Source organism: Pezoporus occidentalis, unplaced genomic scaffold, assembly GCF_034315485.1.
Source record: "Pezoporus occidentalis ecotype Australia unplaced genomic scaffold, CSIRO_AGI_Poc_V1 ctg33, whole genome shotgun sequence".
Lineage (NCBI taxonomy): Eukaryota > Metazoa > Chordata > Aves > Psittaciformes > Psittacidae > Pezoporus > Pezoporus occidentalis.
Genome location: NW_026915268.1, coordinates 4,774,452 through 4,786,703, shown reverse-complemented (window position 1 = coordinate 4,786,703; position 12,252 = coordinate 4,774,452). Strand labels below are relative to the sequence as shown.

General features: G+C 44.7%; 1 protein-coding gene across 6 annotated transcripts in view; it reads right to left on the bottom strand.

The window, feature by feature from the left end:
* The window catches only part of KCNIP1 (potassium voltage-gated channel interacting protein 1), a 403,546-nt gene that overhangs the window by 206,844 nt on the left and 184,450 nt on the right, over positions 1-12,252 (bottom strand). The window lies entirely within an intron of this gene.

The window sequence follows — 12,252 nt, the reverse complement described above, 5'->3', positions numbered from 1 at the left end:
GGGTGGGAGCATGCAGCATCCTTCCTCCAACCACTTTCCCAACCGGATAAACCAGAAGGAAGTGGCCATTTGACAGACCTCATGAAGAAATTCACTGAGACTCAGAGATGCTCCTGTTAAGGAGTTCCTTTTTTCCCTTGGTGAGCTTAATTTTCATCACACTAATTTTCTTAATGCTTATTAAAGCTCTTACTTCTTTTACAGGAAGAGCTTTCCTCTTAAATGGCAGTTGGAGACTTAGATTTCCCCAAATTGCCATGTAGCATGGCTGTGTTGGTACCTTCCATATGGACCACCTTTCTCCACTTTGTTCAGAGCTATAAACTGGCACTACAGAGATGTTTCGCAGTTTGCTATTTATTAATGATGATTCTTTTGTTACAGACAACTCTGGTGCTGAGTCAGCACTGGCTATTGGAAATGTCTTTTAGAAGGCCATTGGGACATCCATGGAAAAGAAGTCCAACCCTTTTAAGAAAGGACAACCAACATTTTTCCTTTCCTCCTCTACTCAGAACTACTTCAGGACTAATTAATTCAGGGCTTGCATAGCTTAACAGAGTAAAAAGCATCTAAAAAGTTACAAAGTTAAAACAAACAGTTTGTTTAACATTAATGTGTGTGTATATATATATATATATATATAAACACATAAATCAGGCCCAGTATTGATTGCACACGGCTCAGTTTCTAAAAATTGCCTACCTTTGATTACAGAAATGCAGTGGCAGGCACTATTATTTCAGGCATGTAACTAGCTTAATACAGCTGCGTTTGATAGCAACCTTCTGTAGCCCATGAGGCTGTGGCATAGAGGTGTAATATCAGGCTGGTAAGAGAAGTTCGTTATTGTCATGCAGCCACAATTTCAGTTAGATAAATTCACGATTGTATCAACTGCAGAATATCTATTGTGATTTCAGTATTTTAACAGAACAATTTAATGAATGGTTAAAAAGCAGCTCTAGCACCATAGGCACTCTCGTTCAGACGGAAGGGGCACTTAGCTTCTGCTGAAGCCAACAATGCCCAAGTCTTGTCAGAATTTAGAGCTATTAAAAGTGTGACCATAAGTATCTTAAAATTTATATGCTCCTCAAATATCCCTTATGGGTTTTTTTCTTTTAATCTTACAAAATATGAATAATTGAAACAAATTGTAAATATCCTGTCCAGTGCATACAGTGAAGATACTTGGTGTAAGCATTGAGAAGTAATCATACCATACTTCTTGTCAGTGCAGCGAACATTTAAGGTATCTTGGTAAGTCCAGCACCAATTTTGTAGTGACAGTATCTTGTCCCTAGTTGAATTTTCCTTATTTCTAAGTCCAGGAACGGTGCAAAAAAAGTATTGATTGTGCTATGTGCTGTCTCTGTTAGCCCAGTTACGTGCCCATGGTTCCAGATTCTGCACAATCAGTAGTTCTCCGGTAACATGAGACTGGAGCACAGTATGCAGAAGGGAATTGAAAAGCTTCTCACTCTGTGGGCACTCTGTCACTGGCTGGGACACTAGAGAACATCAGGCTGCCAAAGGCGGACATGTCTGCACTCTGTCTAGGCCCCATTAGATGTATGGGTGATACTATTGAAAAAGGGAAAGAATAGATTTTTACACTCTTTTTGTATCAGCACAGTGGAGGTCTCCACCACCTCCAGCCCCACCAGCTCCCAGGTAGTGCTGTTCAGCTGCTGCGCTTCCCTGCAGCCTGACAGGTGGGATGGGGAAAACTGAGGCTCAGCCCCCATTCTTTGGCTGCATGTTCCCACCTTGGAAATATCCACCTTTCAGGGTTTAGACATTGCAAATGACCAGAAAGGAAAAGGAAAATGGGCCCGATTTCCTCTAGAAATGAGTCTTCCGGGAGATACACCTTTCTACATGCCTCTCCTTCACCCCTCCTTAGCAACTTCTGTACATTCCAGCTCAGTCCAGTCAATTTGATCTGTTGGGGAAAACATGAGAAGAGCTTCAAAGATAGTCGTAGATGCCATGAAAACTAGTGATATATAAGCAGCAGCCAGAGGAGTACTACCAAGCACCCCATTGAAAAGAAAAGCTCCATCATCAGACACCATTAGAGACTTTGTGCGAGAAATGTTGTACTAATGTTGTGGCAGAAAGCAAAGCTCTGTTGATACCTGCCCCTGCAGCACACAGCCCGAGCAGCTTGCCAAGCTGGCACAGGCTGGCATGGCCGTCAGACAAACCTCATCTCTCCTGAGTGCCAGCTCCTGCCCTGCCACCAGCAACTCCTCTGCGCTGGGCCCAGCCCTTTTGCAGCAGATCCTGCCTTTCTTCAAGGAAATGCAGATACAATCAACCTATATTTTAATACAGAAGACTTATCCAGAGATGGTAGGAAAACTTACTGCTGCTGCTTTAGCTCCAGACTAAGAATTATAGGGAGTACTGGAGGTAAATAACACTCATGTGTACTTAGGTTTTGGTTTTCAGTCAATTCCATTTAATTTTTAAAGCACCCTGAGCTGCACTGCAGAGTTCATGAATTCGGCAGATAACAGTACCGGCATGAAAAGCTAAACTCAAAGCACACATCTCCCTTTCAGCCTGATCAATTGTAATTGCATTCCTTAGGAGACAGAGCCTTTTTCACAGGCAAGCCTCCCACTGCTCTGAATGCAGAAACACTGCCTGGGATGAGGCTGCAGATCCCTGCTCCCAGCTCAGGAGAGCAAGGCACAATGAGGCAGCGGAGTTGGGTGGGCTGCCAGCACTGACAGAGGAGCTGAAACGACGTGTGTTTGGGCAGCAAAGACAACCTGAGCTGTAAAAGCCACTCTCCTGTGCAGAGCAGAGCTTGCTTAAGAGCTGGAGCCATCCTATTTTCTCTGGGTGCAACACAAGCATGGGACTTGGTTGCCACAAGTGGATACTGCATCCTCAGGCTGCTTAACAGTCTTTAAAACCTAGCAAGGTTAATGACCAAGATGAAAAAGAAGCTAATGATTAATCACATGAAGGTTACATTTGCTGACATTAATATCATTAAAGGTTCCAGAAATAGCCAAAATCCATTTCTGAAGTTCACCGTGCTAGAAGGTTAAAAAGACCCTCCATATAGTGCTTAATTTGTAGAAGTCATCACAGGTTCATAAGACTGTATTCATCTTAATAACAGTTGCCAGCAGTGAAGTATTTCTCCCTTTGACTCTAAAACCAAAAACCACAGAAGGAATGAAATAGTCTGGGAATTTTGCTGGAAAAGCAAGTAGGCACAAAGTTACAACAGCTCAGGTTTCCCTTTCCAGCCGATGCCAGGGCAATTGAAAAGCCAGGGTGCCTGGCAGGTCACTTGCCAGGCAGCACCTACTCTGCCTGTAAAGATCTGGATTTCTTTTCACCTCAATTTGAAAAACATGTGAGCTTCCCACAGGCAGACTGAGTACCTGAGGCCTTAATTCACACTATGGAAACTTCAGACATCCAGAGATGCTGTCTTACCGTGGCTGCATATTGAAAGATGGTCCATTTTGTCTCATCATACAAAAGTCCTTTCTGCCTGGAAACCACTATAATTCCTCCCCACTTAAGAGTGTCTCAAAGCACCTCTTCTCATCAGCACCTGATCTCTGTCTGCACGGTATCTAAAAGAACTGCTTTTATTAACCACTAATGCTGGGAGGGATGCTCCCTTCTGCTGCCTTGGTGTAGACCAAATACCCTACAGGAGAATTTAGAAGACTACAAATAAGAATTGGAGCTTCATAGCACCTCATGCCCTGCTCCTGGGCCAGGCAAGCACAGCCAAGCTGGGCTCACCTTCCCACTCCAGGTTGGATGTGTTCTGCATGATGTGGCTTCTCCCTGCTAGTCCCAGGGCACAGATCCTTGGCAGAGCTAGCTTGCCTTTGGTGAGGAACTTGAAGAGGACAGGCAACAGTTACAGGTTTGAGTCATTTACATATCATTAACACAACATCATTAACAAACTGTGCAACAAGTCAGGAAAAGAAGTGTTCTTATTTTGAGTTCTTACAGAAATTCAGCGCTGTATTTGTTAACTGCAGGTGTGAGGGGTCTCAGGTTAGTGCAGAGAAGATGTGACCACACAGCTAGTCTTCATAACCACACATAACAAATATTTCATAACACCACATGAAGATAACCACATATATAAGCACATAATTCTTCATAACCATAATCTGGCTATTATCAGAATGAAAGCTCAGATTCTCTCCCATAACAGAGATAACAGACAATCTAGCAAGTTTTGTTCTATCCATTGGTAAATCTTGGGTTACCACATCAAGCAGTCATCAATGGGTCCAAGACCTGAAACCAAACCCTCTGTAGGGAGTTCTCAGATTTAAACCACATTCCCTGCAAACCATCAGTTCATCTCATGGCCCTGTTAACTGTTACAGAATTCAGACAGAAGGGATGGGTATAAAAGAACGGTGCTGTATCGGGCTGTTGTATTCCAAAACACAAAGAGAGAGAACTATTCCTGACACAGTGCATATCTCTGCTCCTTCAGCATTTGTGTAATTATAGCAGAGTCTTTTGAACATTCAATGCATCCCGCAGAAAATGAGACATCCACATACTGTGGCTTAATGAAAAGAACTGAAGGAAATGTACCAAATTATTGGTTAACAAGCAGCTGCTTCATAAATGCTTTCTCCCATCTGTTTTCTCCTTCCTATATCAGCTCATTCAGCCTGATGCCTATAAAATGCTGAGCCCAATGTTTCAGGGCTTCTCTAAGCACTCCTGCCACTGGTCATGGTTGGCTCCAGCAGCCGAGTCCTGGGTTTGGTAGCTCCCACCACTGCACTCACCCTGGGCATGGTCAGGAAACAAACCTGCCAGTGCAGGCTTGAGTTCTCCCATCTTTCTCTCCAGCTCCCTCATTTCCAAGGAGTCACTGAGTGATTAGATAGAGCTGCCTTAAGTAAATGCTGTATTTGCAAATGCCTCTCTCCAGCCTGGGAGAGTCCTTAGACTACAGCGGTGCTTTGCAGCACAGCCAAGCAGGTCCTGCTCTCCTGTGCAACCAGCAGGGGATTGCTGCTGGACTCAGTCAATGATCTGACCCAGTAAGACATATTCCTTTGCAGCTTTTTGAGCACCATGGATGTGGCATGTGCCACATGCCATGTCCTGAACAACCTGCCAGGGCAGCCCTCGCGCAGGAGCAGCTCGGCGGTGAGGACTCTGGGCTGAGGCTGTCTCAGAAACAAGCCAGCTCCACACCTGCTCCACGCTCCAAATTGTTGCTTGTCTCTTCTCACACCATCTACCTGCTGCCACACATGGTATTAAGCTCAACAAACATTGGCAAGGGCCAAGTTTGCTCAACCACAGGGGTGTCACAGGGATCAGTGGATGGTGGTTACGTTGGTAAAGCCTCTGCTGATGTCAGGAAGGCTCTTGAAAATCACACCCAGACAGGCAGCACGCTGCCTAAGAAGGGGAAGATGCTTTTCTTTCCCAGCCATGCTTTACTTCTCACAGACCGAGCTACATCCTGTCCTGCTGATCCACCTTAATCTAACATAAGAGCAGACAATGGGAATCAAATCCCCCCAGCTCCCCAGGGAGCACGTGGGAGCAGGTGTTTGCAGTGAGAACCATCAGCCAGCTCCCGCACTCCCTGCTGCGGAGCTCAGCCCAGTAATCGGGGTAATATCCACACTAATTCCTTCCTAATTTGCCAAGATAACAAACGTGCGGAAGCAAACAGGTGTGGGTACTTGTTTGATTTGTTTTCCCCCTAGCAAAAGGAGTGATTATATTTCTCTTCATTCCAACTAGAGCTGCTACCATAAAATATTCAGCTCAAGCCATCCGGTTCCACATTATAATTACCTGCCAAAAATTGCTAACAGATCTGCTTCTGCCATCAACACGAAGCTGGCTAATCCTCTGGGAATGTCTTTTTAATTAAACACCTAATACAGCATGATAAACATTGAAAATATGCACTGCTCCTCTATCAAGAATGTGGCTTGATTTCTCAAGTGCACCTAATCAATTCAAGTGTAATATTTACTGTGGCAGCAAATCTTTAGGGCTTAATATTTCAGGTAAAGGTTGCTTTAGTTATTCTATTAAGAGAAGGAATGAGTGAGTGCAAATAAAACAGAATCCCAAGGATTGTTTACTCTACCCTTGGGTTTCCCTTCTCTGCTGCTCTCACTGACCAAGCATGTGGGTTTGAGGTGCTCAGCTCTGGATCTTGACTTTCCTGTCCTTATCTGGGTTGATCATTTTAAGTGATAATATTCACCTAATCTGTAGATGCACCTTCCACCCCTCACACAACATGTTGGGGGCTATGACAATCTCATATAAAGCACATTACCAGTCATTAAGCTCTGGTTTTGTAGCACCCATCTCTTCTTTCCTTCAGTCCCTCTTTCACCTCCATCTCGGTCTCACAAAGAGCCCATCCTACTACAGCAGCCTCAATGTCACCAAAACACCCTTGTGGACCCTCTGTCACAATAAAATTCTCATCTCTTTACCTGATAGGCTTGGAGTGCACTTTTCGACAGGTACAGCAGAAGACAGATGTAAATAATTTGACTGCAGTGGGTTTACTAAGGAAGTTGCTGCAAACTGTTGTTTGCCTTATGTAGAGATGCACAGAAGTGCAAGGGTACAGTGGCAACAGCATCACCCTCGGTGTCCAGGGGCCAGATGTGCTTCACCTCCCAAAGCAAGATGAGCCCAGTCCTAGAGAACTCCTCTCTGCAGGCATTCCTGGCAATATTGTTGAATCCAAAAGTCCCAGAAAGAAACCAGAGGTAAAGGATTTTAAGGATCAAACACCACAAAACCCACTGACAACAAAGAGAGTCACCACAATTAACACAGATCTGTAAGAACTGTTATATAAAAATCTTGGTTTCTGGTGAAGATCACAGCCCAGTGCTAAGTCATGAATTATTTAAAAGCCATGCAAGCCGATCAGGTCACCCCTACAGTGAGGATTTGAACAATTAGCAATGTTACAGAACCTCCCTGTGTTTCAAAGGCAATTCACCCAGTATAATAGAACCTCCTTTGGACTGAAGAGCATGTACAGCCTAGGCATACAGATCTGTGCTCCCTGGGAGGAGGCACGTTCATGGCCGCAAGCATGTTGCTGTTAATCTTAAGGCTCTGAGATAGATGGGGGCAGATTGACACTTGTGAAACCCAGCTCCTAGCCCACAGATGGACTTTTTCACATGCAAGATGATTTCCCAAAACACATTTTCCTGAGGTTTCATAATCAAGCTTTTAATGCACCTGGAGACAAGGAAGCAAATGAGGCTGAGCAATCCCTTTACTCCCAGCTACTCCAGAGCAACCTCCGCAGCGAGTGCTTTATGGAGTGTGGCAAAGGCAGGTGCCACAGGACTTAAGCAGCAGCTTACAGTGTACTGTCTGGAGCAGGATGCTTAGTTATAATGCTGCATCTACTCATGTAATAAGCAGCGTCTTTTTTCACTTCTCTGGAAGAATGAGTTGCAGATATGAATCAAGCAGTCAGGGAAACAAGGACATCTCCCCTCTGCCCATAGCTGAAGCCCCTTATTTCTCATTCAGTTCACAGGTGCACTCATGCATCTGTCACTGAAATCAATGAGACTTGAACTTACAGATCCCAGTGTAAATCTATGGATTGGAATGGCTCTGAAAAGGCATTAAAATACCGTAAAGCCAAGGGCTGAAAGTCTGTCTGAAATCACATTCACATGTTTTTCTGTAACCGCACCAAGTAGCAAACATAGCCAGTGTCCTCAAGCCAGGACAAATGAAAGTACCCAATAAAACTTTAAAGAAAAATAAAATGTCAAGGGAAAATATATTATGCTGACATTTACATGCATTTCTTCTAATCCAGATTTCACCTTTTGCACAGCTTCTCCTAAGTGAGACCAAGTCAAGCTGGCCTGAAATCCAAAAGGCACTAGTGAATGCATTTGATAAAGACCACCTCAGCTCCTCAAATACAGCCTGTTCACAGATGCTAGAAGCTGAACACCAGAAAGCTTTGCAGAGGGGATTGTGCTCAAAAATGATATCTGACAAATAAATTTGCACCATTCTTAAAAATATGCAAGCAAAAACTTATCGAGTCTCTCCACACTGCCGCCCCCACAAGCTTGGTGGTTTGCAGAAGCCACAGCTACCAGCTTCATTTGGTACCAACTCCTGGGTGTTATTGTTTGGAGGGCAAGGACTCAGCAACACATCCTCTGACCGCCAGGCTAACTCCTGCATTGCCCCAGGACTGCCCTTCCTGTCACCTTGGTACTAGAGGAGGTCAGCATTATGGGCACGAGTGATCTTAGCAGTGTGAAGCTTTTCTTGATGTGCAAATACCTGGCACAGGGAGTGAGACAGGCACACCAGGCCACTTCATTCCTCCCATGCTGCAAGGAGGTGGCTCTATCATTCCACCTAAGAACAACATCAAGAAGGATTTAGCTGCTGTTTCTTGCTCCTTAGCTGTAGATAACTTTACAAAACGCCGTCATGTCAAGTTCTGCTTTCCTGATGGCATTTTCCAAGGGCTATTAGTACAGTGTTAGATCTGTCTGGGCCTCTCTAAGGAGGTGAACCTGCAAGACAGCAGCTTCCTTTCCACTTGCTTGTTCCACGTGGCTGACCCAAGCCTCACAGTCAGATATGAGCAGCAGTCATAACAATGGGCTGCCCAAAGGGTTACACTCACTGCTGCAACCCACCGAGCACTGCTCTCCTCCTAGTGCACACACATGGCTCTGGAAGTCAAGCCCTTCCACAGCCAGCTCTCATCCCTGTCCTGCTTTCAGCTGTAACAGGGCAGGAGAAAAATAACTGTTACAGCTGAAACCAGGACAATCCCCACGTCTTCTGTATTGGTTACAGGTTTCTCTGGTCCATCTATCTGCGCATGGACTGCAATGTCTGCAGGACTTCAGAGCTACTGCCCACCTTTTTCAAGCCTCAGCGTCACCATCTCACAATGCAAAAGGAATAAGAATCATAATCTTTCCCCTTGGTGTCTGTCTCTAGGAAGAAGTACAGTCTTTTTCCCCAACACATTCACCCTGAATGGCAGCACCAGAGCTGAGTTGGTCCCAGGGGATGGCCAAAGAGCTCTGAGCTGGAGAAAGGCACAAGGCAAATAGTCAAAGGTACCCACCGCCCGTTGCACTGCAGTGACCCGCAGCAAGCATCAAACAGGCCCAAAGGTCCCAGAACATTTGTTAGAACCCTTTAGTTACTATTATCATTATCCATTTTCAAAAAAAACCCTGATATTTCAGCAGGTCTTTTATATACTTTTTTGTTGTAGTTAAATAAATCTGATGAATAAATGGATCTGCTTAAGTCAATATGGGACCAATCTATGGAGTGTGTAACATCATATCTTAACTGATGTTATCTAGGTTGATTTCATGAAACTAAGCCTGCACAACCTACCATTCTGGTTCCTATGAAGGAACATAATGAAGGAACATTCTGCTTTAATCTGTGTAAGCAGAATCATGCTGTCTGCAGCTGATGCTGGCCAGGACTTTAGAGAGAAGCAGAATACCCGTTCAGCCGAGAAAATCACGCTAGCTGTCTAAGAACTGTAGTATTTAGTAGCAGAGATAGATGATCTACCAGTCCCCTATAAATCCAGACAAGCCTTTGTAATTCTTTTCATACAGGGAAAATGTACATGCAAATAAATCATTCATCAATTAACAAGAAAACTCACAAGAATTTAGGTCATGAATATAAACTTCCCTGCTCTCGACACACTGAAATCTCTATTTGGTTCCTTTTAAATTTCAGCAAAACAAAGGGGTTGATATCTGTTTTTCCCATCCTATCAATTTCACTAATTTCAGTCCAATAAGAACTACGAAAAGGTTGCATGTGTCTCATGGCTAATGCAGACATCATCCTGTGTCTGCATTAGCCATGAGACACATCAACTGCTTCATGTGCCGTGGCAAATGCAGTGTGACTTCTGCTGATTGCTCCTCTGATGCTACAGCAGCTCATGCTGAACCAAAGCAATTCGTAACAACCAGGTGTTGACTGAGGGCAATAACAAAACCCCTCCAAAACCCAAAGGAGGCTTTCCTTTCTGTACTGGTGGTGCTTTTCAAGCTTTAATGGGAGCAGACTTTTGGCAGGAAAACACGAGGAAATATGGTTTTACCTGAGCCCTTCTGTGCAATTTGTATGTCTCAAGAAGCAGAACAGCCAGTGTCTGTGTGGGAACGAGGCCCACAGGAATAAAATATGAATTATTCACAAACTGATGTTCTTGGGTTTGGTCTGGGATCACGTACTGCCTTCTCCTGGTAAAATAATGCTGGCTTCTCTCCATTCAAACAATCACCAAGTATTTAAATCCTTTGTCAAAAGCAAAGCATCAGCAAACCAAACAAAACCAACCAACCAAACCAAAAAGCAGACAAGGGGGAACTCCACTGTAAACCTTTTCCTTCAGTCAATGTCTCAGCAAAACTCAAGCAGCCCTGAAAGGCTCTGTGCAACGCATTCACCTCTTCCTGCTGCAAGACCTCATGCTCTCCAAATGAGCTGTGTGCAACGGAGCTCTGCTGCTGTCACTTAATTAGCCCTGGCCATGTTGTGAGAACAAGTTTGAAAATGAAATTTTCATCAAATTAAGGGGTAATTACAACGGGGATGAGGGGATAGGCCAGCCTGGGTCTGAGCAAGAGCAGGAAAGGGAAAAGAGCTGACAATTCCTAGCAAAGCAGCACTGATATCACTCTCAGGTGATCACTCTCAGCCTACCCTTACACCTAGAGATCAGGGCTATGCCTGCATGGCACAACTTGCAGACTGTGGCACAAATACAAGCGTTACAAAATGAGCTCTGAATCCTGAAGCCGAATAGTCACACATCCATGGAAGCTGTTGTTGCGGATGTTAACCACACAGAAAATCAGGGCTCCTGCTCTGAGGCACTGTACCTGGCTGGCTCCTGCCTTCCCTGTCTTCCTAAACCCACTTTGGATACCTTCCTACCAGCTCCACAAAGCTCTAGTATTCTATAGCTTTAAGAGAGATGGTTTCACTGTAAGGGGGTGTCTTCCCATCATACACACCAGTTTCCTCGGACACTGAGGCCTGAGAGATAGCAACCAGTCTGCTTCTGGTGCATCACAAATGTCATCCAACAGCTGACCCAATACAAAAGAGAATTCTTTATGTTTCCTGGTTGTCTGGGCCTTCTCAGTAAGCATTTTGCAGTGCTCATTGTGTGTCTTTCATCAACTTAGCATCTGAGGATGAAAGTTTCTTGCTACTCTGGCTTTTGTATTGAGAAGAATTTTCATTAAATCAGCTTCAGTAAACAAAAAACCCCTTGCTTCTCCCTGCCACAACAAGCAAGGGAAAACAAGGTCCAATAAACCCCAAGCCACCACCACAAAGTCCCATATCTGAAATGTTACGGACTGACCCTTGAGGCACTCCACTAGTTACAGGCCTCCAACTAGACTCCGCCCCATAGACACAACTCTCTGGCTTCTCTCCTTCAGCCAGTTCGCAGTCCACCTCACTACCTGATCATCCAGTCCACACTTCCTCAATTTAGCTGAGGATGCTGTGGGAGACTGTGTCAAATGCTTTGCTGAAGTCAAGGTAGACCACATCCACCGCTCTGCCATCATCCATCCACCGGGATTTGATGAACTCGCCTTTTTGCTGACCTCCCTCAGCTGAACGCTCTTGGGGTGCACATTTACAAATCAGGCTTTGGTCTCTGAACCAACAGAAATGTCGTGACTTCTCCCTGCCCCTGCCCTGCCCATGATTTGCAAAGGTGGTAACTCCTAATCAGTGCAACTCCTCAGTTCTTCCCAAGGTGGTGGTTGCACATATGTGAATGTCAGTGTTCCATCTGCAGCCCAAGCCTGCTTTTAGGTTTTTTGGAGGAAGCTATAAGTATGGGGCACTGCAGAGATTCTGAACACCACTCTTTAATCAAGTGAAATATTAAAGCCAAAACTAATTCAGTGTCAGGCAGTAAACATCGGGGGACGCTGCCTTACCTAATTTGCTGTCATCTGCAGTAACCTCTCCTATTAATATTACCATGAAGAACTTGGTAATTTTACCATGTGATGAATTTAAGTAAACTTAGGCACTTAAAAGTTCCATTCAGCATGGTCACTCAGGAACGTGTGCCAGCAGGAGTGATTGCTCCTCTTCCCTCCTCAGCCTCTGGTCTGAATATTGAAACCCCAACTACAGCACAGCAACCAGTATAAA